The sequence below is a fragment of the Pelobates fuscus genome, chromosome 10 (assembly GCF_036172605.1).
Source record: "Pelobates fuscus isolate aPelFus1 chromosome 10, aPelFus1.pri, whole genome shotgun sequence".
Classification (NCBI taxonomy): Eukaryota; Metazoa; Chordata; class Amphibia; order Anura; family Pelobatidae; genus Pelobates; species Pelobates fuscus.
The window spans coordinates 82967847-82994975 of record NC_086326.1 but is presented as its reverse complement, the minus strand read 5'-3'; the positions used below and the strand labels follow the sequence as shown (position 1 = coordinate 82994975).

Below are 27129 nucleotides of genomic sequence, written 5' to 3'. Positions count from 1 at the left end.
AAAGTCTAGTTTGGGAGAAACATCTACGGTATTTAAAAATAGGTCTTTCCCCTACCTGTCAATCAGTTCTTTAGCAAAGACATCTATACCAAAGAATGGACTAACAGCGAGAGAGAGCTCCTGCTCTCTGGCATAGCAACCACAGTTCATACACTGTGGTTGCTATGAATACTTACTTTGTGCTGGCTAAGGAAGTATAAGAAAGGAATGACTGGTGTTAAGGTCATCCCCATGGAGGAGATCAAAATGGAGCGCAGATAAGGCAAAGGTGAAGTGACCACCATAAGGCTGAAGAAATGGCCATATGGACGTTAATAACATGCATAGCTTTTACACTTGCAGTTTCTGTGCTGTGAATGCACCTACTAGTTTAGGCTGTCTGTGCTGTGAATGTGTGGCTTGCATGCACACAGCCTGGTCTTTCTCCACAAAATATAGCTGCTCTCTGCCTGGCTCAATATAAGCCGACTGACAACCATTGCTTCTGCATTAGCTGCAGAAGTTTAATAAGGTAAACGTATAGGACTTAGAAAACATGTTGTTGATCTTTGAAGCAGGAGTTGAGAGACACACACGCACATACTATATGGTCCATGGCTAACAACTAATGAATACCTTAAAGCACAGGTCGACGCTTTACACATCTACAACTGTCCTCTGGGACCTGTCCTATAAATGACAACAGCCATGTAGATCGTTTTCTTACACCCAGTGTTAGAAGCTCTAGCTGTTAAAACAACTAAATCCAAATGTCAGCCACACTGTGAAACATCATTCAAGAGCAACTAAAAACATTAATAATGCATTCAATGTTTTATAGAAGCAGGGGTGTTTTTATAAAGCCCTTGATATTTTTGATGTTTTTTTTTTCCTCTGATGAAGCCTTGTAAAGGTTTCTAAATATATACCTATATTTCTACCTTTTACGCCTTCCCACATGATTAGCCATGACAACAATGCAGCAATTAGGTAAATACGTTTTTTTCCCAGCTCTTGCAGTGAATGCTTATCACTTTTAAAAACAAAATGAGATCAACAATCTAATTCAGATTAGCATGGCAGAATAAATGGAGGTCATATAAACTGGCATCACTTTACTCTTTGTTGGACTTGAAAAGATGTACTTCACAGGTGGTTTTGGTCACTTCGCAACTAGATAACCTATACAAGGTCAATCTAATCTCCCTGCTTTGCACCTTTCAGTTGGATCTGAGGGCCTGGACTTTACCTCACTTCTCTAGGCTGGGATGCATTGTCAAATAGTATCTTCTTCCGAGAATAGTGAATCTAATGCAAACTATCCTTATTAGGATCCCATAAGGATTTTTCAAATGTTTAATTCCCATATTGTTCAGTATGTGTAGGCAGGGAAGAAGCCTAGGGTGAAGCTCTGGCACCGGGCTCTTCCAAAATTAAAATGGAGTCTGGGCCTGCCTTCTCCTCAAACATCCTACATTGCGACTTGCCTACTTCTCACAATTGACTGGCAAGAGGCCCAGCCAAGCAGACAGTCAGCCCTCGAACATGACCTTACTACCTTCCCTGAGGTTAGCAAGAGAGCAACTCCTAGGGAGGCAGTCTGGCCTCCGCTGGTTGGACCTTCTCTTCATATTTGGTTTGCCACTCATTTTCACACCTATTTACACACTGCCCAATTCCCTCACCCCAATCTTGCACAACACGACCTTCCTAGGGAGACTTTTTCCATCTGGAACTTTCCCTATGCCCCCTATCTCAGAGCTCCTCTCTAGGAACAAGTTAAAGAGCCACTAGAGGTACTTCCTGCGTCAAGCAAAATCCCAAAGGAAAGCCTTGCAGCATGCACATTAGCACACCCGCCGGGTGACGTTAGAGGACGCGGCGCACCAAGGGACATTGGTGCTGGGATCAGGCAAGTACAGTAAGCATTATACAATGCTTTCCTATGGGGTTTTGGGTGATGCCTAATGTCCTCATGTATAGCGTGAGGACCTCCAGTGTCAGTTAGGCGACCAAAAGTCGCCTAAAGACCCGAAAGTCCCTTTAGTTGCTGTCTGATAGACAGTCACTAGAGGTGGAGTTTTAACCCTGGCAGATAATTATTGCAGTTTACTAAAAGCTACAATAATTACCAATAATTACCAGTGCAGGGGTAAGGGGTCTGGGACACTTCAATAAGATGAAGTGGTCTGGATGCCTGTAGTGTCCCGTTAAACATACAGGCTTGAGGGGGCAGAGCCTGAACAGCAAGCTAGCCAGACATGCCTTGCATGAGCTCCCAGTTCAGCGCGACAAACCCGGGGATTTCTTGGGCCCAAGTGCTAGAAAAAGGCACCCATGGAGCCCTACAAGTTGAGACAACTTACCCGCAACTTTTGATGCCAGAGTTAATGATCAGAGCGCCCGGGAAGCGAGGCTACAAGGTGCGGCCTACCAGAGAGAGTGTTGGGGGAAAGACGGCTTTCCTCCTGCAATCACAAGACCTGTCTGATTAGAAATCTCCTACCCACCCCCACCCCCCACCCCCCGTGGACCGGTGGGGGTTATCCGGTCCCCGTCGTCCCGAACTGCCGCAGTCTAACCCATCCCAGAGGACCCTGTACTACTCCTGAGCTGAACAGGAGCGGAGGGAACCAAGATGGCGGACATACAAGGCTTTTACACACGCAGCCTATCCCAACTACAGCATGGAACAGCAGACCCCAGCACTACAGCACCAGACACTCTCGATACAATCTTTGAACGGTTCTGGGCGAAGCTTTTAGACCGCAAACGACAAGCTAAAGCCCTGCAGCACCCACCTACGGAGCACAAGATGGCGGCACCAGGAGGACTGGCAAACCTCTCAAGGGCACAAACCTGTCCTCAGCTTCCACTACCAGCACACGCTGCCCACCTGGGCTGAGAGCCACACCCCCGGAGGGCTAGAAGAAGCCACAGGGGTCCCACACTGCCAACAAGCAGTGCCCACCGCACCGTCCCTAACGGGAAGACCCTGGACCTCACAGGACTCCAGGTTCGTCGTACAAAAGTACCGGCTCTCTCACAACGCCCCGCCACCACATCACCACACCGCTCCCAAATACGGACGGAGTCCTAAATCGAGCGACCCCCGTAGGGGCATCGGATGACTGTCCGAAATACCAGCGGGAGGGGTTAGCTTGATTTTGTGCAGTTCTAAAGAATGCCATGAAAGTGGTATCGCAGCAAGCAGAGTGATCAAATAGCCAGCAGCATTTGTATACAGGCACTCAGCGTGCTTACCTACACATTACCTAGCCTAGCATGTTGCATAGCTGTACAGCTCACACACACGTTTCACTCTCTATTTAAAACACATTTGTGCATGTCATGTCTTCCCCTCCTTTTGTCACTCCTCTGTTCATTTCTTCTTGACACGTAGGCCATGCTAGCTTACTTAAACAAAAAGAGGAATCAAACTGTTAAAAATCTGCTTTTACTACAACAAAAATGTGCCTGGCTAGCAAATGTCACAACTAATATTGTACACTGAACTTCTCTATACCTTGATACCACTGTTGTGACGTACCAAGGCGGTTTGTTTACTCTGTGCACAACAAAAAAATAAAAAAAATAAAAAAACATACAGGCTTAACTTTTTGCAGAGGAAGTATGAGCATGAATGTAGCATAGAATATCGAGTATACTGCACTTTTTATAGATATAAAACTGATTAGGCTAATGTGGGTCTGATTGGGAACAAAACATGTTAACAGCTGTGCATACATTGCTTCCTAACCACACTTATGAGGCATATAAGATTATCAAGAAAAAAAAACAAGAAATAAAAAAAACATTAATAACAAAAGAGAAATTAAGTTACAATACGAGGTAAGCCAAAGGAGCAAGGGAGGTTGGCATGCCTGGGCTAAACAGTGAAGGGCAGTCGTGCATCCGGACACACTGAATAGTTGCTTGATTTTATACACCTGTGGCAATGGGTCAGATTGAAACACCAGAATTCAATAATTTAGAGGCGTGTCCCAATATTTTTGTCCATATAGGGCATGTTTGTGCCTATATGTAATATATATTACTTTTTATTATAATTATTATTGTATTTATTTTTTAAGAATTGTAAAAGTTACCGGTAATCCAAAACTATTAAAGGGATGCTGTAGTCACCAGAACAACTACAACTTAATGTAGTTGTTATGGTGAGTATAATCATTGCCTTCTGGCATTTTAATGCAAACACTGCCTTTCAAAAAACAGGCAGTGTTTACACTGCCCCCTAGGGACACCTCCACTCCTCAGATCAATGGTGTATTTTGAATTTGTGCTGCCCGCCCTAGGCATGAACAAACTCGGGCACCCCCACACTGATTTAAACATTTTACTCACCCCTTCCTGTCAAGGGCACACACACTTTGACCGACAGACACTCACTCACTGATCCATGCACTGACATACACACTGTTTAGCCAACACACACACACTCACTGATTTGACACACTTACAGGCATACACTATTACACAGACACACCCCCACACACACACACACTCTGACAGAAATACACATTAACTAACAGACACACAGACACACACACACACACACACACCACAATTTATTTATTTTTTAAATTTAAATACACCCAGCCTCCATGGGAGAGCTGGAGTGGATCCTTACCTTGGCTCCAGTGGGCCTGCTTGTGTTGCTGGGCAAGTGTGCATGCAGGCAGGGGGTGGACAGGCACAGTTGGTGGAGAGGGAGCTCTGATCTTCCTGCTCCGCTCCGTCGCAAGTCGTTTAGTGATGCCGGGAGCCGGACTGACGTCATATTCCAGCTGCTGGCATCACTAAGCTGTGCGCGAGGGAGCTGAGCAGTAGGAGTACAACACTCCCTCGGCGCACACCCACAAAACAAGCTGATGCCCGCTCCGGGGGACCCCAAAAGGTGGCAAGCCGGACAAGCTCTTGGGACATGAGGCTAACAAGGCATCTGCTGGGGCATTTAGGGATGGCTTTTTTTGCCGGCCCCAGAAAAGTGCCACCAATGGCAAATGCTTTGTTAGCCTCGTGGTGAATACACTGCTACCTCAGATGGCCACTGGAGATGCTTCCTGGGGCAGTGCTGCCGTTCAGCGTCTCCATGCTCTGCATGGGGATGCTGAAATTTCCTCATAGAGATGCATTGATTAAATCTCTATGAGGAAGTGCTGTTTGGCTAAAACGGTGTTAGGCCCTGCCATCATCCCACCTCCATGCCTATTTAAATTTCGCCAATTCTGATGATGTCACCTAAATGGTGGCTTGAACATTATAGGGTAAGGAATACAGGTTTGTGTTCCCGACCCTAGTGTTACTTTAAATCATTTGAAAAGCTTATCCAGAGACATTATAATCAAGACTTAAGTTAGCTATAATCTATGTACATGCCCAGCCTCCTTTTAATGCTAGAAAAGGCATTAACATAAGGGAAACCGGAAAAAAACAAACCACACAACAATCACAATGATTAGGTCTGCAGCATGCTGTTAAATATATTTGAATCACAGGAGAAAGTAAAGATATAGCAGTGTATATAAGCCTAGTACTGTATGAGATAATCATCTGCAGCAGCATGTTACAGGAACATTAAAAGTGATGACAGATCCAGGCTTGTAAACCGTATGATTCATTATGGGTGGAGGACAACCAAAGTATATCCATTCTACCAGTTGGCAACTAAGGTGCCTCTCAAACATTTCAAACCGCCCACAAAACTGGAAATTCTTAATGTGACTCTCTCAGAAAAAAAGCATATGTTCATACATTTTTAACCTGCACAGCTGTTTTTTTGTTTGTTGGAAAAAAAAAAATACAAAATTGGGGCACAGAGCATCAATGATAGTTTTAGGATAATTATATGATTCCTGCACAAAGACTTACAGACCTGTATTTTCTGCTAATATCACATGCTCTCTTCAGTCATATCTGTTTTATTAGTAATGTTTATTGAGAGTTTGAATAGTGTGATGCAAGTCACACAATGAACCAGCAACAGACATTCCATGTTTACATTATTGTTTGAATGATGGAAAGAATTTTCAAGTGACAATGCCACTTTTAAATTCCAAGAAGTAATATAAAACAGTTCTAAGAATTATAAGGAACTATAAGGAATGACAAAAAAAAAAAAAAATGACATTCAGCAGTGACATTAAAAGAACACTATAGGGTCTGGAACACAAACATGTATTTTTGACCCTATAGTGTTAAAACACATAAAGGGTCCCTGGCACCCCCCTTGCCCACTTAAATAATAAGACAAGTCACCTCATTTACAGCACTATGTGGGTCCACAGGTGCTGGCCCCCTCCCCAATCCACCTCCTGGACGGATATCATCAGAATGGATGAGCTCAGCCAATCACAATGCTTTTCCAAAGGAAAGTTTTGGATTGGCAGTGATTGTCAATTCTAATGATCTCAGCTAAGGAGGCAGAGCAGGGCCAAACATCGCCTTAGCTAATCGGCATTTTCTTATAGAACTGAATCGAATCAATGTATCTCTGAGGAGCGTTCAGTGTGGAGACGCTGAATGGCAGTCAGGAAGCACCTCTACTGGCCACTGGAGGTGTCCCTAGGCAGTAATGCAAACACTGCCTATCCTTAGAATAGACAGTGTTTATAAATGAAGATGCCTGCAGGGACAGACAGGCTATAGACACCAGAAAAACTACAATAAAATTACCCTTTAAGGAAGGTTATAGAGAGGAGAAAAGAGAGAGACAGAGATAACAGGCTTAACGGTTTAACCCCTAATGGTATCCTTGCTCCAGGGCCCTCGTCGCACCATAACAACTTTGACGCCCAGAGTGTTCTTTTAACATTTATACTGGATAGCGGAGTTGGCCACATCCCTCCCCTTTGTGAGGTGAGGAAAAGTCTTAAAAAACACAAACTAAAGAAAAATGGCATTATGATCTGAATTTAGCAGTGCAGAAAATGCAGTACTAGTGCATTCCATATGTGCGGTTATATGGGTCTAGTGAGGGTGACATGGGACACATTGTGCCTGGTTTCTCCTACTATGTGGATTTATGCTCCAGACATCAGAGGAAGTAGTAGAGTATTCATTTTTGACAAACATATATGCATGGTTAATTCTGTCTGTTTAGAACGTTTGACTATCTGGAATATCTGACTGCTACTAACAGTCTCTTCTGCAAAAGTCCTTATCCAATCTTCATCAGGATTAATTAGCACAACTTCTGCAAATACTATAGCCCAGCCCGTATACTCCTCAACAGCCATGCACAATTTCTCAGTTTTCTCCAGAATAGTCATTATCTCAATGTATACTACCCCCTTGGAAACTTGACTCTCACTAGCCTTTCCCACAGCACTTTGCTAGAGGTGCAGCAGGAGCTGGACTAAAGCCTGCAGCCTTTTTATTTAAATTGTACATTTCTCCGGTTAAGAACACTATGTAAGAACTTAAAAAGGTGTTACTTTTTAGCAGGCATTAAAACCCATGTACTTCCAAGAAAGTAAAAGCAAACACAACTAAATTTAAAAATGTTTGTTAACTCTTCTGTACACCTTTATAAAATCTTCTGAGCAAAACAGTGTGCGTTATACTAGAATAAATAAGAAATACAGGACAACAGTTCTATTAAGTTTCGCGATCATGAATTTATAATCCACAAAAAAAAAAAAAAGGTTCCATATACACACACACACACACACACACACATATATCTATATATATAGCGCGCTGACAAATTATGTCATGATACATACACATTACTATAGGAGTTCTGTGATACAGTAATACAAGGTACTGCTTAGCTCCATGATAAACCCATGCTAAATTATGTAATGACATACACACTGCACAATGCTTTGGAGCTTTGTGGTTCAATTATACACCATGTATATTTCTGCAGAGCTCTGTGATTCAATCATACACCCTGCTAATTGCTGCAGAGCTCTGTTACTCATACATCTGCACATTGCTGTGAAGCTCTGTGATACATACTGCAGCTATATTGTAATGCTCTCTGTTGCACCCTTATACTGCTATTCAATTATTAAGGGATGCCAATTACCTGCTCACAGACATGCCTAATATACTCGGATATTTATGCTGTATCAACCTCACTCCTGCTATAATAATCCTAATCAGGGGCGTACATACAATCCATGGGGCCCCAGTGTGAAAATCCGTGCCCCCCCATACTGGCAGGGACCGCGGTATGTACGCCAGTGCATGCAGATACACATACACGTAAAGGACCACTATAGGCACTCAGATCACTTCAGCTCAAGGAAGTGGTCTGGGTGCCAGGTCCCTCTAGTTTTAACCCGGCAGCTGAAAACATAGCAGTTTCAGAGAAACTGCTATGTTTCACTGAGGGTTAATCCAGCCTCTAGTAGATGTCTCACTGACAGCCACTAGAGGTGCTTCCGCGATTCTCACTGTGAAAATCACAGTGAGAAGATGCTGGACGTCCATAGGAAAGCATTGAGTAATGCTTTCCTATGGGCAGTTTGAATGCGGAGCTGAGAGGTGGATCAGGGGCGGAGAGATCCCCCACTGGAGAAAGGTAAATGCTGAAGGGGTTTTAACCACACATACACACTCTCACGAACAGGCGCATACACACTAGCTAACAGACACACTCACTTACTGACAGACACACATACACACTCAATTACAAAACATACACTCTCACTAACAAACACTCACTAACAGACACTCACTCAGTAACACACATTTTTTTTTTTTAAATCCCCCAGCCTGGGTGGGGATTAGTGAGGCTGCTGGGCGGCCGGTTCCTGCAGGTGGCGAGGGAACGCTGATCCTCCTGTTCAGCTCCCTCGCGGGCCGCTTACTGATGCCAGAGCCTGAGTGACGTCATATTCCGGCTCCGGCATCACTGCGGTGCGCGCGAGGAAGCTGGGCAGAGAGCACTCAGGGGAGAATGCTCTCTCACGCACCCGCCCGATAACACCACTGCCAGCCTCGGGGGCCCTGAGGTGGCCAGCTCCTAGGCCCCCCAGGAGAAGAGGCTGGCAAACTGGCATACATACCCGGGTCGCAGGGCGGCCGGGCCTGGTCGCAGCTGAGACTGCGGTATGTACGCCAGTGATCCTAATATATAATACATTCAGACACACTATAAAGATAAAAAGCTTATATTTGAAACTTTATGCACACACACACACACACCCCCCAAAAGATTTGTGGTGGGGGAAAAAGTGTGGATGAAAACCCCTTCCACCTGAAGTAAGTGGATAGTTAATACATTGCTAAACACAAATACACACACCAGTCAAGTCATAGGACTTGCTTTTCCCAGAGAAATCTCACTTTAACAGTGCTCTCACTACTGCAAGGGATTCTGGGTAGGCATATGCAAATGAGCTCAACAAAGAACATTTTTTGCCTCAATTCCACTTTATACATAGATTTTATAGCAAGCCAGTAACCAACCTCATGCTGATGAGTTGCATTAACAATGAAACAGCGGTCCATGAGTGGTTCACTGGCTTTGCTCCTCTCTTAGTTGTGTTTCAAAGCTGTTGTATACAGCAGACATATACTCCAAGAAATCCATGTATAAAGTGGAATTGAGGCAAAAATGTGGTTCTTTTTTGAGCTCATTTGCCTACGCCTACCCAGAATCCCTTGCAGTAGTGAGAGCACTGTTAAAGTGAGATTTCTGTGTGAAAACAAGTCTTATGGCTTGACTGGTTGTGTGTATTTGTGATTAGCAATGTATTAACTATATTTTACATACACACATTTCAGAAGCACGGTTGTGTCTCCATCCTAGGATAGCACCCCCACAACACACCTGATTCAAATATCTGAGAAAACACAGACTACAGATTATAATACAGCTACATTAAAAGGAACAATCACTTGCAATGATTTTAATCTTTCATGTATTTATATATTTATTCAGCAAATAAATTTTTTTTTAAGGTCCGAAAAATGTAATTAAATGTAGAAATCTACACATTTTTATTTCGGAACTGAGCAACTCCATCATGGCTGCCTGTCAACTATTATGAATATGGAAGGGCAAAAAAAAAAAATCTATATATAAAAAAAATCAATGGTTACGTTATCCTTCCAAATTTGCACTGTATGCTTTGGCTGTGCCTGGACTGAGCAGTTTAGCATGTAGTTGAATTTCTATCCTATTACAGATGTATTTTTTGGATACTACACGCATCAACACAACTTTAGCTTAAAGGGACACTTTGGTAACCATAACAACTTAATCTAAATGAAGTTGTTATGGTGCCAGGCGGCCCCTGGGCGCACGCTTACCTCAAGGAGTTAAACCATTCTCGAACTGTTTAACTCCAAAGTGTGTCTCCAGAGTCGATCTGCAGGTTCCCTTAGGTGGCATCCGGCTTCTGAATCTCAGTTTCAGGAAGCACGGAATGCCCTCGGGCAGGGTTGCTGCTGATGGCTTAGAGCATCAGCTGACGCTCTAAGCCAATTAGTAGCTCCCTACTGTTAAAGCATCTCTCATTTCTAAGGCACATTTCTTTTGTTTTTTTAAGACTAGGAATTTACTGCAGACATAGCAAGTGTAGATATCAATTTTATCTTATACTTATTTGACTTGGTCGTTTTTGCTTTTTTTTTTTTTTTTTTTTTTTAAAACCCATAATCTTACAGGAAAAAAAAAAAAGAAAAGGAGGGAGAGGCAAAGTTTCAACCTGTAGTGTACCTTTCAACATGATTAAAAAGTCCACCATTCGAGGGGGCGGGGCCTGAACGGCATGGCGGACGGTCGCAACTTGCAGGAGCTCCCTACTAATCTACTGTCTCAAGCGTCTTACCGGGACTCCTGTCGCTCACAGCTTGACCCAAACAGGGACCTACCTAACACGGACGGCGGCTGGAATGTCCTGGTGCAGAAAGCAGAGATGCCGACCGCCAAAAGCCAGGCGGAGCGGTTGCGGCCTAGCGGGGGCTCCGGGCGGGAGACTTGGCCGATCTCCTGTCCCATGTCTCGCATATCAGCAGGTACTCACAAGGTCCCGTTCCCCCCCCCCACAGGGCCGGGGGGGATATCCCGGTCCACAGCAAACAGCATGGTGTTGGCTCCGGCACAAACACAGGCGATCATCCTAACCGAACCGCGAAGGGAGGTGCAGACACAAGGGCTATTGCACCCTGCACTGACCAACCTCAGACGGCAAGCGCCACGAGGACGCCCGGCGACATAGAAGACAAGCTGGGATACACGGCCAGGGTGGAGAGAATCTTTCAAGATTTTTGGCACAAACTGGAGGTACATATGCGCTCAGCCCTGACCCACCAAACTACCAGACTCCCACACAAGCGACAAATAAACAAAACACCTGTACCTAACAGGGCCCGAACATGGCGGCCGTGTGAAACGCGCCACAACAAAGCAGCGAGCGGGAGGGATAAACTGCGATCTCACATGGGGACGAATTCCCAAACTCAAGCCATGATACCAAACGCAGCCCGCAAGAACCCAACCGGGCACAAAGACCTACCTCTTGGCCCAAAGCTTCACCCACGAAGGCGGAGAAGCGGTACTTGCACGATGCGGCAGACTGCCAAACGACACCAACACACTCTGGACGCCACTACCGTGGGCCGTCCACAACGCCTTCCCAGGCCGAAGTCCACATGGAGACAGACTCCAAGACACCGACCACACCGCTGGAGGCTTGCCCGCCGCTGGCGGCGACAAAACACCCAAGCCCCCAAGGGCGCCCAACGAAGTGACGACACGGCCTCTCCGAGTAACCGAGTCGGTGGATCACGGGTGCAGGACTTCAAGATGACCTGGGGCTGGAGGACGGCCGTTGCCTACTCATACCGCACTGCAACCCTGTGAACCCACCAGAACGATGGTGCCATCTCCCCTGCTTTGCAGTCCTCCCCTGCTTTGCAGTCCTACCCAGCATTTTGCGAGGTACTTAGGTACATGGATGGCGCTCTCGTTTAGGAGTCACTCAGACTCAAAAGCCATTGGACATCACTTATATCTAACTACTTTTAGATTAAGCTAAACGTGTTATTAATGTTATGGTACGCATGATTACTACAAAATGAGGCTGTCACTCATAGGGATGTTTCACTGTGTTAGCATGCTCCCAACCTGTATAAAAAAAATTACATCCCCTCCTCTTTATTCTGTACCCCTTTTAACGCATGCCTCAATAAAAGAAAGATTGACAAAAAAAAAAAAAGTCCACCATTCTGTGGCTCAGATTGCAAAATAAATTTAGCTTCCTCATTTTCTGTACCAAATTTGCATAAAGTGAGCGCACATTACATGCTTATGCCAATTAATTTCTATGTTGGCAAATGGAAATCAATCCCTTTTGGAGAAATCTTGTACAGATAATGAAGAAATTAAATTCCTCATTATAACATCAGAGGAAAAGGGTCATAGGGAATTTGCTGATTTACAGCACCCAAAGCTTCCTTGTACCATATCCACTACAATAAACTGGTGTAATTAATGATGCATGGAGTGTCACTTTAAGTAAACCCTCAATCTATCTTTGGATTTGCATCAAATACAAATGTGCTTTCACAGTACAAATTGCTAGATCACAGATTAGTCCATTATGACACTAGCGGTGGTGATTCAGAGATAAAACCTGCACTCTGGTGTACGATAAGAATTGCAGTTTGAACACCGCACTGAACTGGAGGTCCTTTGAAGAAGAAGAAAAAGAAAAAGAAAAGAAAGTGTACATTTGTTTCCAAAAGCCAGTTAGTTGTTATCCAGGAAGACTGTGCCCAGTACTGCCTTCTGGATGGAGTAGGTAGTACCCTGGTAAGGGTCTCAGTCCAGCTCAGGGGCCTGCATGGATCTCACTGGGGAGAGAGCTGTATCTTCCTGAACAAGACTCAATTTACCAGCAGCATCAAAGAAGGGCCTTTATTAAATGAGAGCCTGCAAAGCTCCCTCACAGACGGCAGCGCTGGAGGATCTGACATGACATGAACCATGGAGCTGCTCTAACTTGCAGCTAAGGCTCAAAAGTGGGGCAGTGTGTAGAGGCATTTCAGATTAGGGATCGACTGATATTGACTTTTTAGAGCCCATACCGATAATCTGTGAACTTTCAGGCCGATAGCCGATAACTTACCGATATTCTGTACATTTACCATTTTGAAAAAATAAACTATTTCTACACAAATCTACTGTTAACTAAACATGTTTATTATTTATTTATTTTTTATTAATGTACAAAATATACATGCCAGCCAGAATGTTTTATGTGTGTGAAGTGGGTGGTAGAGGTTTCCTCAATTTCAGAGATTGGGTGGGCGGGAGGGCGGGTGCGAGCCGGCGGTACCCCTGCAACCCGGTACCGCCATCACCATTTGCGGCACCGGCCCGTGCAGCAAACCGCCGGGGCTGCCGCCCAAGGGGTCCATCGGGTGGCCCATGCAGTCAGAGCCACCCGATGGATGTGGATTGTTTGGGGACCCGGTCAGCGCTGGGCGCTTTAACAGCGCGACCGGGCCCCCTGTTATTACATCACAAGCTGGGAGGAAGTGACTGCATGTCACTCCTCCCAGCTAACACACAGACCGCGCGGGAGGAAGCAGACAGAATCAGAGTGGAAACTCTGACTCCCATCCACCTGAGCCACCACTGGACCCCAGGGAAAGTCACCCTCCTGCACCTAAAAGGTAGGAAACAGGAGGGTAACTAAAATATTTTTTGTGTGTTTGTATGCATGTCGTGTGTGTGTCTTTGTATGTATGTTGTGTGTGTCTGTCTGTGTGTCTTTGTATGTATGTCTTATGTGTGTGTAAGTGTGCATGTCTGTGTGTGTGTCTGTATGCATGTGCCTGTCTGTTTGTATGTATGTGTTTCTGTATGTGTGCCATAGTAAGTAATAGTAAGTGGGCTACCTAGCTCAGCCTTCCTACTGGGCATTGCTATAAGTAAGGTTAAAAAATGGAAAAAAGAAAAAAAAAAAAAAAAAGGTGGGGAGGGGAATTGAGGAGGGAGAGGAGGGGAGCTGAGGCACAGATGAGAGAAATCATATTATGCGCAAACAGAGAAGTCGTCTGAATATCACCGAAAGAGGAGACCTTTGTTTGTTCCTTATGAAAATCGAACCAGATATCAAATATTTAGTCTCGCAGCATCAACCTCAAGGATCTCATTAATCACTAGTAAAGGTAATTTCAATTTACTTTATTGTTTTCTCATTAAACTTTATAAAGTTAAAAACATTATAAACATGCATTTAGTAGAAATAAAAAGATAAATGTACGTACATTTATTTTTTGTAAAACACCCTCCTTTCTAAAAAATATTCCGCACTTGCGTGAAAACTGGTGGGCGGTAAGGAAATTTCTCCATCAAGAAAGATGCATTAGTAGGCGGTAGGTAGAAAAAGGTTGACTACCAATAGTATAGTGGATGCAGTGTATATATAATGAATGCAGAGTATGTATAGTGAATGCAGTGAGTGTTTGTGTACCGTATATACTCGAGTATAAGCCGACCCGAATATAAGCCGAGGCCCCTAATTTTACCCCAAAAAACTGGGAAAACTTATTGACTCGAGTATAAGACTAGGGTGGGAAATGCAGCAGCTACTGGTAAATTTCTAAATAAAATTAGATCCTAAAAAAATTATATTAATTGAATATTTATTTACAGTGTGTGTGTATGAGTGCAGTGTGTGTGTGTGTGTGTATGAGTGCAGTGTGTGTGTGTGTACGAGTGCAGTGTGTGTGTGTGTACGAGTGCAGTGTGTGTGTGTGTACGAGTGCAGTGTGTGTGTGTGTACGAGTGCAGTGTGTGTGTGTGTACGAGTGCAGTGTGTGTGTGTGTGTGTATGAGTGCAGTGTGTATGTATGAGTGCAGTGTGTATGTATGAGTGCAGTGTGTATGTATGAGTGCAGTGTGTATGTATGAGTGCAGTGTGTATGTATGAGTGCAGTGTGTGTTTGTGTATGTGTTGCAGAGCCTTGGTGGGGGGTGGGCATTTTTATAATTTTTTTTGTTATATTTTTATTTTATTATTTTTTATTTTATTATTTTATCATTTATTTATTTTTTGTCCCCCCTCCCTGCTTGATAAATGGCAGGAAGGCGGGCTCTCACTCCCTGGTGGTCCAGTGGCATTGGCAGTTCAGTGGAGGGGGGCTCGCAGGAAGCTCTTACTTACGTCTCGCGTGTAAGTCTCGCGTGTAAGTCTCGCGGCTCTCGCGAGACTTGCAGTGGGAGCTGACAGGGGAGCTGACCGGACCGGCGCGGAGGAGAAGGGAGCTGACAGGAGCTGCAGGAGAGGTAAGTAAACGCTCTCTGCCAGCCCCCAACAGCCCCTTGTCTGTATTATAGCAATGTAAGTTGCCATAATACAGACATTGACTCGATTATAAGACAAGTTGGGGTTTTTCCGCACAAAAAATTTGGTGAAAAACTCGACTTATACTCGAGTATATACGGTATGTGTTCATGTAGTGTGTGTATAGTGAATACAGTGTGTTTGTGTAGTGTGTGTATATAATGAATGCAGACTGTGTGTGTGTTTGTGTAGGTATGTAATGTGTGTAAAATAAGGAGGGGGTGGGGCATTTTTATTTTTAAAAAAAATGTTTTAGTCTTCCCTCCCTGCTTCTTACTTGGCCAGGGAGGGGGGATATGGCATTCCCTTGTGGTCCGGTGGCATGGACTGTGCAGTCGGGGCCCACAGTGTATCTATATGTGTCAGTGTTTGTTTCTGGGTGTCTGTGTATTTGCATGTGTGTCAGTATTTTTTATCTGTGTCTGTATGTGTGTTTTTGTGTGTCTGTATCTGCATGTGTCAGTGTGTTTATCTGGACCGATATGTGTGTTTGTGTCTGTATGTCTGTATTTGTATCAGCAACCTATAGCACGTGTGCCATGCATGGAACTTGAGGTGCCTTTGCATGGCACTCAAGGCTGCCAGAGCCAAACAGGCTCAGTGCAACCCGAGTGGTGATTGAAGGTGGTGAAGGATAATCCACATACACGCATACAACCCCAAAAGCAGTCTCTCTAATGCAATACCACAAGCAGACCCACACATACACACCAAACACGCAATGTGATATGAAACACAACTGCTAACTGTAATAGAAAACAGAAAAGAGGGAGTCAGCCTGTTAGACAAAAGCTCTGAAACTGGAAAGGTATAGGGATTCACCAAAAAACCTAGAAGAAAATATAGACAGATGATGGCTACTATACAAGATAGTAACCGTTTCTCCAGGAGCTTACTTAGTAGTGTGAATAAAATAAATGAGAATGAATGGAAAATTAGTCAAATTGGACTAAAGAATGAAAAAATAATAATCTAAAGTGCAGGTTACGTGACGTCCTTTGATCTGCTTAGTATGGATTAACCCTTAATCGTCTGATTTAATTGTATGATTAGACCCAGTTATATGGACCCAAGTGAGTAGAGAAGGTATAAAAAGAAAATGAGATAAAATTTTACCTTAATACTCAGTTACAGAAAAAATAGGAATAGGTATCTATTTAGAGGAAACAGTAACCAAATGGTTAAAAATGTGTTCACAAAGTATCCACTATCTTCTATTCAAACAAAGGGTTTCTTAGAGTGAATAGGCTTAGTACAATAAAACTAGTTTATATTAGGCAATATAAATATATATCGCTAAAAACAACTGTAGGTATAAAAAAATATATAATTAAAAAACAAATATTCAAAAAATATCCACAATATTAGTGCCAGTCTAATATGGGTAAAAAATGCAAGACCACCTTATTAAAAAGTATGGATGGATCCGGATGCTGTGTGTGATCCTCTTGCCCAGATCCTAGTTGCCGGTGAGGACGGCGTGCGTTCCACAGTGCGTTTCACCTCGAGCCTCACTTCGGGGGAACAGCACTGCTCTCGCGGCGGTGTCAGTAATGCGCCTGGGATCCGGGATAGGCGAGTTCTTCTGCAGAGGTACCCTGGCTGGATAAAACTTGTGGATGTTCCTTCTTGCTGTTCTAGCTGTCTCAATGTGATATATCATCCAAACACACAATTCCACAAGTTACCACCATAAGCAGCCCACATTCATAGGTATCTTACACAATTCCACAAACTATTCATGAACATATACAATATACAACCCACGTGCACACAAATACAATGTTACAAAGCAATTGGAGCACCCATAAATAACAGAAGCACAAAACGGCAAAATACGAACTTTAATTTAAAAAGGGACTGCAAGATCTTGTTTTGGCACAGTACTACTAAACGGTTGACTCACCCTGATATATACTAATATGCCTAGAGTAAAGGAGAAGCAGTGGGAGCCTGGAGAAGCAGAGGGAGCTTGGTGCAGAGTAGGAGCAGGGAGAGCCTGGAATAGAGAAAAATGGGAGATGCGACAGAGAAAAATTTATAAGTTTGAAATAAAGCAACTATATTAAAGGGACACAATAGTCACCCAGACCACTACAGCTCAATAAAGTGGTCTGGGTGCCAGGTCCCCCAGGTTTTAACCGTTCAGATGAAAACATTGCAGTTTCAGAGTAACTGCTATGTTTATATTGCAGAGTTAATCCAGCCTCTAGTGGCTGTCTTCCTGACAGCCGCTAGAGGCGCTTCTGCGACGCTAGATGTGAAAATCGCATTCAGCATGCAGAACATCCATAGAAAAGCATTGAGAAATGCTTTCCTATGGACTGTTTGAATGCGCCCGCGGCTCTTGCAGCGGATGATGGCGGGGGAGGAGAGGCCACCAACACCGAGGGAGCCCTGCGCTGGATTAAAGTAAGTAGCTGAAGGGGGTTTAACCCCTTCAGCACCAATGGAGGAGGACCCACAGAATATATAGTGTCAGGAAAACAAGTTTGTTTTCCTGGCACTATAGTGATCCTTTAATTACAAACATTTTGCTAATATGAGGGGTATAATTTATGAGATGAGCTGCCAAGGGGTAAACAAGTGAAAAAAGGTTGGGAACTATTTTCATGGTGTATCCTGCTGCCATCTCGTTCTAGGTAAACAACGCACATGTACCCATCCATCCACCTTATCAAAAATACAACTTGGTAAAATGAAGACACCCTGTGATCCGAGGAAGCCATATCTTCCCAATATCTAGGTTAACAAAGAAAAAAGAAAAAAAAAAAAAAAAAGCTTGACACCTGAGTCACAGAAACCAAGAATACACTTTAATATTGCACTATAGACATAGGGAGATCCTAAGAATCTGTAAACAACCCTTAAAACACACAAACAGACAGGGCATGCAGGAGAAGCAAGTTTAACACCCACGGAAAACATTGATTGATGATCTCAGCAGTAGACAGGGACATTGAAATGAATTAAAATATGAAATTTAATAGTATTAAGTGATAAACACTTAACTGTATAGCATGAATCAAGCCAGATGGTTAGAAAACTGCAAACCTATATTTGTCTTGACATGTTCACTTTAATGTGTGCTCTGTCAGGGTACCTGTGGTCTCTACCTCCAAAAGAGGTAGAGACTTAGCTGTTCCACCATTCAGACGGTCTGATGACTCCCTTCCCCGCAGTCTATCCGGTCATGCAAGGCCGGCCGCGAGGGAGTGACTGCCTTTTACACCATCTAGGCAGGAAGTCATCATCAGGACACTCCCCCGGATCGACCTGTCAGTCAATTGCTGCAGGACCAATCAGGACGTCTCGGAGGTGTGGTTACTGCTCTGAACAGGGTATTTAACAGAGCTTCCTTCATTAGCTCATTGCCCTGTCGTGGTTCTAGCTTGTTCTAGTCACTCAGTGCTTGTGTATTCTATTATCCCTTTTGGTTTTGACCCGGCTTGTTTACCTTACTCTGCTTATCTCTGTTACCCTTGATTCGGCTTGTCTCTCGCTTACCTGTCTTCTGTTACCCTCGACCTCGGCTTGTCTTTGACCATTCTATACGGTACTACTTACGTTAGTCCGGCCATTCTAAGGTCCGGTATACGTATCTGGCTACTGTTTGTACTCTGCGTGTTGGATCCCTGTCCCGATCCTGACATGCTCAAAGGAAGTGTTAGAAGACATTTATTACATTTTTAAAAAAGAAAACTGCTTTACAGATTTTAAAAAACAGGCAGCTTACACACACCCTATATCAGGGATCGACAAGTCGCCTGGTGGGTGGCTGTAAGCAGTGGAGGCCGGTGGCGAGAGAGCTATAATTTTCCTCCTTTTCTTGCTCTGCTCCCTCGCCACTGTGATGCCAGGAGTCGGGATATAAGGTCACTACAGCCCCGACATCACTAAACCGTGTGCGATGTAGCAGAGCAAGAAAAGCAAAAAGATGACAACAGTCATACTAAACCCCAGGGAAAGGATCCGCTCCCCTCCAAATACTCATGATTTGTAAGTATGTCAGATAATAAGTCTGCATGTCTGTCAGTGAGTGAGTGTGTGTCTGTGTAGGTGACCTTTTTTTCCCCCACACCGTGCCAGTCTGGCCCCACCTCCATAGGAAAGCATTTGGAGGCTATTGTGCATGCATAGCAAAATGCTGCACCAATCCACATGTCTCAGAGATGCCGAACACTCAGCGCCTCCATGCAGCGCCTCTCTGTGGATGCTGAAGATAGGTGCGGCACTATACTAGGAAGCTCCGACCGGGAGCTGAAACTTTGACAATTTTGGATTCATACAATAAATTGGATTAAGAAAACCTAGAGTGCCGGTATTTTTTTTATATATATATATCTCGATATCAGTGGGCCAAGGAAAGGAGTCCAGAAACCAAAGACCCATGCAACCTGCAGACAGACAAAAAACTAAACCAGCATTCTGTTTGCCATGTTTCAATCCTAAATTCCCTTTCTGTCATACTGTACTCCACATTCAGCAAATTTGTCAAAAGTTATGCCACCTCGTGTCAAAATAAACAGATATTCACAAAAAAAAAAAGGAAAGAGGCTGTCCCATCAAAGCAAGAACTTAGTTCTCAAACAATCTGTAGCTTTGTGAACTTTAAACCAGCAGATAAAAGACAGAACAAGACATACTATAGTTCGAAACCGTTGAAAAGTGTGTCTTGAAACAAGTAAAAACAGGCTCTTATGTCGTACAATGCCAACTGCAACATTATGGTATGTTTATTCTTGTCCCATTTAAAATTTGTTATGGACACTAAAAATAATGAAATACGGTAGTTTATTAATCAAATGTTATGCCGCATTTGTCTTGTTTCATACATTTCCCATATATATCACTCCAAGTATCAGAATTCACATCCTTCAAGTGCATAGTGTGTATTACATTTGCAAGTACCAAAGTACCAAAAAGTTACAATAAAGTAATGTTATGGGTTTTCGAATATTTAAAAGGAATACTCCAAGCACCATAATAAGTATAACATATTTGTTTGAGTGCATTGAATCATCCACACAACTTGAGAAACTTATTTAAGAATTAACTGGGGGACAAAAAAAAAAAAAAAAAAAAAATGGCTTGAGAAATGCATAAATGTTTTTCTCAAGCCGCTTTGTAAGTGGGGAGCATAATAAAATCCACCAATCCGCGCCCTTAAATAGTTCCTACAAGTTCCAGAGTTAATACAAAGGAAACATTTGCACAGCATTCAACAAGGCAAGGCAGGAATTAAAAAAAAATAATAATAAAAACTGTCACATCATGCTGCCTCTTCTTTGCCAGTTACTGTAATGATGGATGTCTGGGTGTTGATGCATTTGTGCCCTTAAATGAACGTGTGACAAAAGAGCCTGTGGAGAACCTGGTCCCATTAGCCTTTTTGTGTAATCTTCTTTAGACACCTTTTCTGAATTACCAAGCAGGAGTGAAAATACAAGAGAAAATAGCAGCGTGAAGGACCAAGTTGAGGAGGAGTGTATACCCAGCCTCCTGACCCCAGAGTTTAACTAACTGGGCAAGCCACCATTGTTTAAGACTGCAGAGTATGTAACATGCTTATTAGTGACAACTTCATGTTAACAAGTACCAAACACTCAATTAGTTTCTATGGCAAATTCTCAAACTTCATCACTCTGAAACTGATTTTCCTTAGAGGCGGGGAAGTGGTTATGGTGCAAGGTGTCCCCGGGCAACATCCCACGGTTAGAAGTAAATAACTTCACTGTACTGCTGTTGGTGCTTAGAATATACTCACACAACATATAGCACGCTTATCAGTAAAACAACCTTGAGCTTTATTTGCCTAAATAGGGCTTGATTTAAAGGAAAAATAATGGGCAGAATTACTTTTTTTTTTTTTTAAATACTTTTATGCCTTCTTACACTTTATCGTTTTATGCCTGTCATCCCACTTTTAGCATTAAAAATTTGTTGTAAATACCCAGTTTCTTAGCTTGTTTGAGAAGCACGTCACAGTCCTTGCAGCTAGTCCTCCCTCTTGCTTGCTGACTCTTCTTACACTTTTCATCCACTCAAATGATTCTTAAAACACAGCTAAAAACAAGTAAAAGCCTCTCATAGAGAGCATTTGATTGGTGCAGTAAAGCATTTTGCTACATATGAGCACTAGCCTCCCAATGTTTCTCATGGCTTAGACCATCAGTCTGGGAGACAGGGTGGAAGCACAGAGAGCAGCGCCCCGACATAAGGCAAGTACATTTTACCTTTTAAACCTCTGCAAGAGAGTGGGGGGATGGAATCACTATAGTGTTAGGAATTTATTATAGCGTCCTTTAAAGTCTATGGAGCCCTTCTATCTAAATTTTATAGATAAATCATTTTAAATGTTTTTTTTTTTTTTTTTTTTTTTAACAGAGTGTGATCATTTGAAAAGCTTTTCCAAAACTATTAAAACAAGCTCATTCGGGAGGTCAGATTGGCATGCTTGACAGCCGCTTCCTTATTATATCCCCATCAACAATCCCAGCTATCTTTAAGGGCTCACGGTATGTCTGTGGCGGCATCACAGGGTTTTGCTTCCTTTCTGCGGTCACGTCGTTAGAGAGCTGCTGGTTTGCTTTGCGGCCTAGTGCATCCAGAGAAGTAGAGAAGTGGACAATCTCTGCTACTGATCTGAGCTGCTGCCCAGTTTCCTCCCATTTGGACCGGTAGGGGTAATCCCAGTCTACACCTTGGAGGCTCCCCCACTATACTGCGCGGCACTACAGCTGAAAACCAGAAAAGGCTACAGTCTGACATATAACATGGTGGATGCCACATGCTCCTCTGATTTCTGCAGAGAGAATTCTGACATAATGTCCAAATTTAACACTTCAAGTCCATTTGGGCAAAGTGGACTGCTTGACAGAGACTTGCAGCTCCGGGCGACCGAACTAATACCCTACCTCATAGTCCACCGTATAAGGTTAAACTGAGGGTCACGGATCCATCTCCAGATCAGGCCAGACCAAAGCGATGGCAACAGGCAAGGCTTATCTTGGAGACAGCAGCGTGCAGTCCTGCAAAGTGCTCTCTGGCATTGTGTCTTATCATTACCTTTCATATTGTCACCTGTTGAGCACCGGTTTTATTTTACTGTTATACTATTGATTTGGAGCAGATTTTGTGCCCCTCTTACTGTTCACTTTTTACTGTTTATTCATTGAATAACATTTAGTGAAACATATCCTGTTTTTCATACATCTGTCACCATTTCATTTATTATATATATATATATATATATGTCAGTAACAAGGAGGACTGAATTAGGCACAGTAGCAGTAGAGAATGTAACTACCACCAATGACAGGCTGACTAAGACATCTAGGATTTTAAAATTACTTTAAAAAAAATGACAAGTGAATACATCTCTTGATCACACTCGTTCAACACCCATGCTATCTCCTATTTACCTTTCATCCAGAATAATTATATTGCCCACTTCCACAGCAATAAGAGTGAACCTTGGTCACGCCAACTGTCGCATGTTTCTACAAGTTGCTCAGCCAAACAAGAGGCAAGCTTAGGGTTGCCAAATCTACCATACATTGCTGAGCACCAATAACTGAGAACTTGTCATGCTGCTGGGTAATGAATGACAACTGCTGCCCAGCCACACCTATAATACAGTGACTGTAGGAGGGCAAATCAAATAAATTCCAAACAAGAAACCAGAAGGCCTGTCTTGAATAGGTTTACGCTGATTTCGCACAACTGATAAACTCCTGTAGAGCAGCACTGTACATGTATCACTCAACAACATGAACTAGTACTAACTATACAGGAAACCAACATGATTTAAGCACCCCTTAGGCTGGATGCGGATTATAAGCAAGGTTGTCCAGGGGTGTTTGTATGACTATGGAGGTCCTATAGGGTGTTGGCCCATAAACCCAATCTTTCAAGGCCCCCCTTCCACGTGTATACCTCAAAACATTTCAAATAACATTAAAGTGTCCTTCCTTGTCTAAGGATGTGGGTGGCTGTGTTGCCATGAGCAGGGCGTTCTGAGAAATTTTAGGTAAATTAATATTTTATGCAACTAAAATGTTATAATGAACAAAAATGTATCTTATTTACACAGACTGATTTCTACATACAATTATTGTTGTTTAAAGACCCATTACTGTGAGTATCATTGTAGTCTAGACACATTACTGTAGTCTAAAGACATATTGCAGTTTAAAGACACAGCACTGTAAATACTATTGTAGTCTAGACACATTACTGGGAGTATTACTGAAGACTAAAGGCACATTACTGAGAGTATTATTGCAGTTTGAAGACCCAGTACTGTAAATACTATTGTAGTCTAGACACGTTACTGAAGACTAAAGGCACATTACTGGGAATATTATTGTAGTCTAAATGCACATTACTGGGAGTATTATTGTAGCCTAAAGACACATTAATATGATTATTGTAGTCTAGACACATTACTGTGAGTATTACTTTAGACTAAAGGCACATTACTGTGAGTATTATTGCCGTTTGAAGACAAAGTACTGTAAGTACTATTGTAGCCTAGACACAATACTGAAGACTAAAGGCACATTACTGGGAGTATTATTGTAGCCTAAAGACACATTACTGAGAGTATTATTGAAGACTAAAGGCACATTACTGAGAGTATTATTGCAGTTTGAAGACCCAGTACTGTAAGTACTATTGTAGTCTAGACACGTTACTGAAGACTAAAGGCACACTACTGGGAGTATTATTGTAGCCTAAACACATTATTGGGAGTATTATTGTAGCCTAAACACATTACTGGGAGTATTATTGTAGCCTAAACACATTACTGGGAGTATTATTGTAGCCTAAACACATTACTGGGAGTATTACTGAAGACTAAAGGCACATTACTGAGTATTATTGCAGTTTGAAGACCCAGTACTGTAAGTACTATTGTAGCCTAGACACATTACTGAAGACTAAAGGCACATTGCTGGGAGTATTATTGTAGCCTAAAGACACATTACTGAGAGTATTATTGTAGCCTAAAGACACATTAATAGGAGTATTATTGCTAAGTGGCTCTGTATAACACTCAGACACATCAACAATAGTGAGCTCCTAAAAAAGAGGGACAGAGGGAGTTGAGCCCCAAATAGGGACGGTCCCTCCTGCATAGGGACACTTGTGAGCTATGTTTATATAAAGCCCCCTCCCCTCCCCATGTGTTGCTGAGCCCCACTCGGTTGGAGCTGTCTCTCACCATCATTATACTGAGAATAAAACCCAATCCCATGAAATCCCATGAAATCCCATGGCAGTCACTGAATTCCCTGCTCCTCACCCCAGCCAGCCCTGAGCTGGCCCCACCAGGCCCGCTAACTACGTCATGTGTCGGTGCCCGAACTCCTCTGCCTGCCAGGTGACTGTGACCCACCCTGTGATACCCACACAGCCCCCCTCCATGCTGTGTGCCCCCCCGGTGCTCTATATTTACCAAGCTCAGTGACCTGCTGCTCTGGGACGGTCTGTGTACGGCGGCCGGGGCGGGACGTAACAATGAAAACGCGCTGCAGCGGAGAACTCCCAGCCGCTGCCCAGGCTGTGCTGCCTGCTGGGAATGACAGGTCAAGGCCATGGGAAGGGGGACTGCTGCCATCTGCTGGTTCGCAGTGTAGGAGCAGCAGGAGGGACTGGGTGCAGATATATCCAATTATTAGTCACTGGAGGGATATTGGAAGTGTCACTGCCTGGGAGCCTTCTTATGGCCTGCTGACATGATCACTTCTAAAATAGCAGCAGACACATAGGGGGGCTCCATGTCTCTTCATGAAATAGATAAAAGGAGAACATAAGTGGAAAGCCTGAGGCAGTTTCAGTGCTAAAATGCTGGATGTACATTTCTGAAAATATTATTATATCTGATTCCAGAAAACTAAGTGGCTGATAAATATGTGCTTTGGTTAACACAGCAAATCTATTTCAAGGTTATAATAAATCAATTTGTTTTTCTCTTATAGGCACCCAGATATAGGAGGTGTCAAAAAAAAAAATAATTAGGTTAAGACCCCTTACAAAATACATACATTTTACTGCACTGACTACCATTTCATTGTTTATTCATAAGTTGTTCTTTTTTTTTTTGTGATCTGTATATATTTGATCATTCAATAAAATATTAAAATAATAAATATGTGCTTTGGTTACCAGAGTTGGGCTGACGTGCGTATAAATCAGTTGTTCCCAATACTTCTGCGATTAAGGCACAAATCAATGAAAGAAATTTATATATATATATACTGCCTGGCCAAAAAAAAAAAAAGTTGCCACCTAAAAAAAAAGTCACACACTCTAATATTTTGTTGGACAGCCTTTAACTTTGATTACGGCACGCATTCGCTGTGGCATTGTTTTGATAAGCTTCTGCAATGTCACAAGATTTATTTCCATCCAGTGTTGCATTCATTTTTCACCAAGATCTTGTATTGATGATGAGAGAGTCGGACCACTGCGCAAAGCCTTCTTCAGCACATCCCAAAGATTCTCACTGGGGTTAAGGTCAGTGGTGTATCCTGGTTTTGTGCTGCCCTAGGCAGGACAAAACTCAGGCGCCCCCCCCCCCCCCCCGCGCCACCCCCACCCAACCTTTACCCCGCCCCGCATTCTAAATACACACACACACATTCACTGACAGATACGCATACACTAGCTAACAGAAACACACACTCGCTAACAGAAACACACACACACTAACAGACACACTCACACTCAGTAACAGACAAACACACTCACTAACAGACACACACTCACTCACTAGCAGACACAAACTAGCAGACACACACACTCACTAACATACACACACACTCACAGGCAAACACACACTCACAGGCAAACACACACACAGACACACACACTAACATAAACACACTAACATAAACACACTAACATAAACACACACTCACACTCACTAACAGACACACACACTCACTAACAGACACACACACACTCACACTCACTAACAGACACACACACACTCACTAACAGACACACACACACACTCACACACTCACACACTCACACTCACTAACAGACACACACACTAACAGACACACACACTCACACACACACACACACACACTCACTCACTAACAGACACACACACTCACACTAACAGACACACACACACTCACTTACAGACACACACTCACTAACAGACACACACACACTCACACTAACAGACAGACACACACACTCACACTCACTAACAGACACACACACACTCACACTAACAGACAGACACACACACACTCACACTCACTAACAGATGCACACACTCACACTCACTCACATTTACACTTTTTTTTTTACTTTACCCCCCCCCAGCCTCCTTACCTTTGGGAATGCTGGGGGGGGGGGGCGGTCATCTTTCTCCCTGGTGGTCCAGTGGCTGCTGGGCGGTCGGGCGGCTGGCGAGGGAGCACTTCCTCTGAGCTGTCTGCTCAGCTCCCTCGCGCGCCGCACAGTGAGGCTGGGAGGCGGAGCCGGAATATGACGTCATATTCCGGCTCCCAGCCTCACTCTGCGGCGCGTGAGGGAGCTGAACAGACAGCTCAGAGGAAGTGCTCCCTCGCCAGCCGCCTGCCCGACAGCCCAGCATGTCTGTTAGCCACAAGGCTATCAAGACATTTGCCTTGGGCATTTGGGGGCGGCTTTTTTTGCCGCCCCCTGGAAAATGCCGCCCAAGGCAAATGCCTTGTTAGCCTTGCGGCTAATACGCCCCTGGTTAAGGTATGGACTCTCTGGTGGCCAATCTATGATTGAACATGATGTCTCATGCTTCCTGAAC

The 27129-nt window shown here is 43.5% G+C and overlaps 1 protein-coding gene across 2 annotated transcripts in view; it reads right to left on the bottom strand.

The window, feature by feature from the left end:
• The window catches only part of SEC31B (SEC31 homolog B, COPII coat complex component), a 101310-nt gene extending 76400 nt beyond the window's left edge, over positions 1–24910 (bottom strand). For both annotated transcript variants that reach the window (XM_063434205.1, XM_063434206.1), the window contains exon 1: positions 24781–24910. The gene's annotated coding sequence lies outside the window, so the exon portion shown is untranslated. The remainder of the gene's footprint in view (positions 1–24780) is intronic.
• Between the last annotated feature and the right edge of the window lie 2219 nt (positions 24911–27129).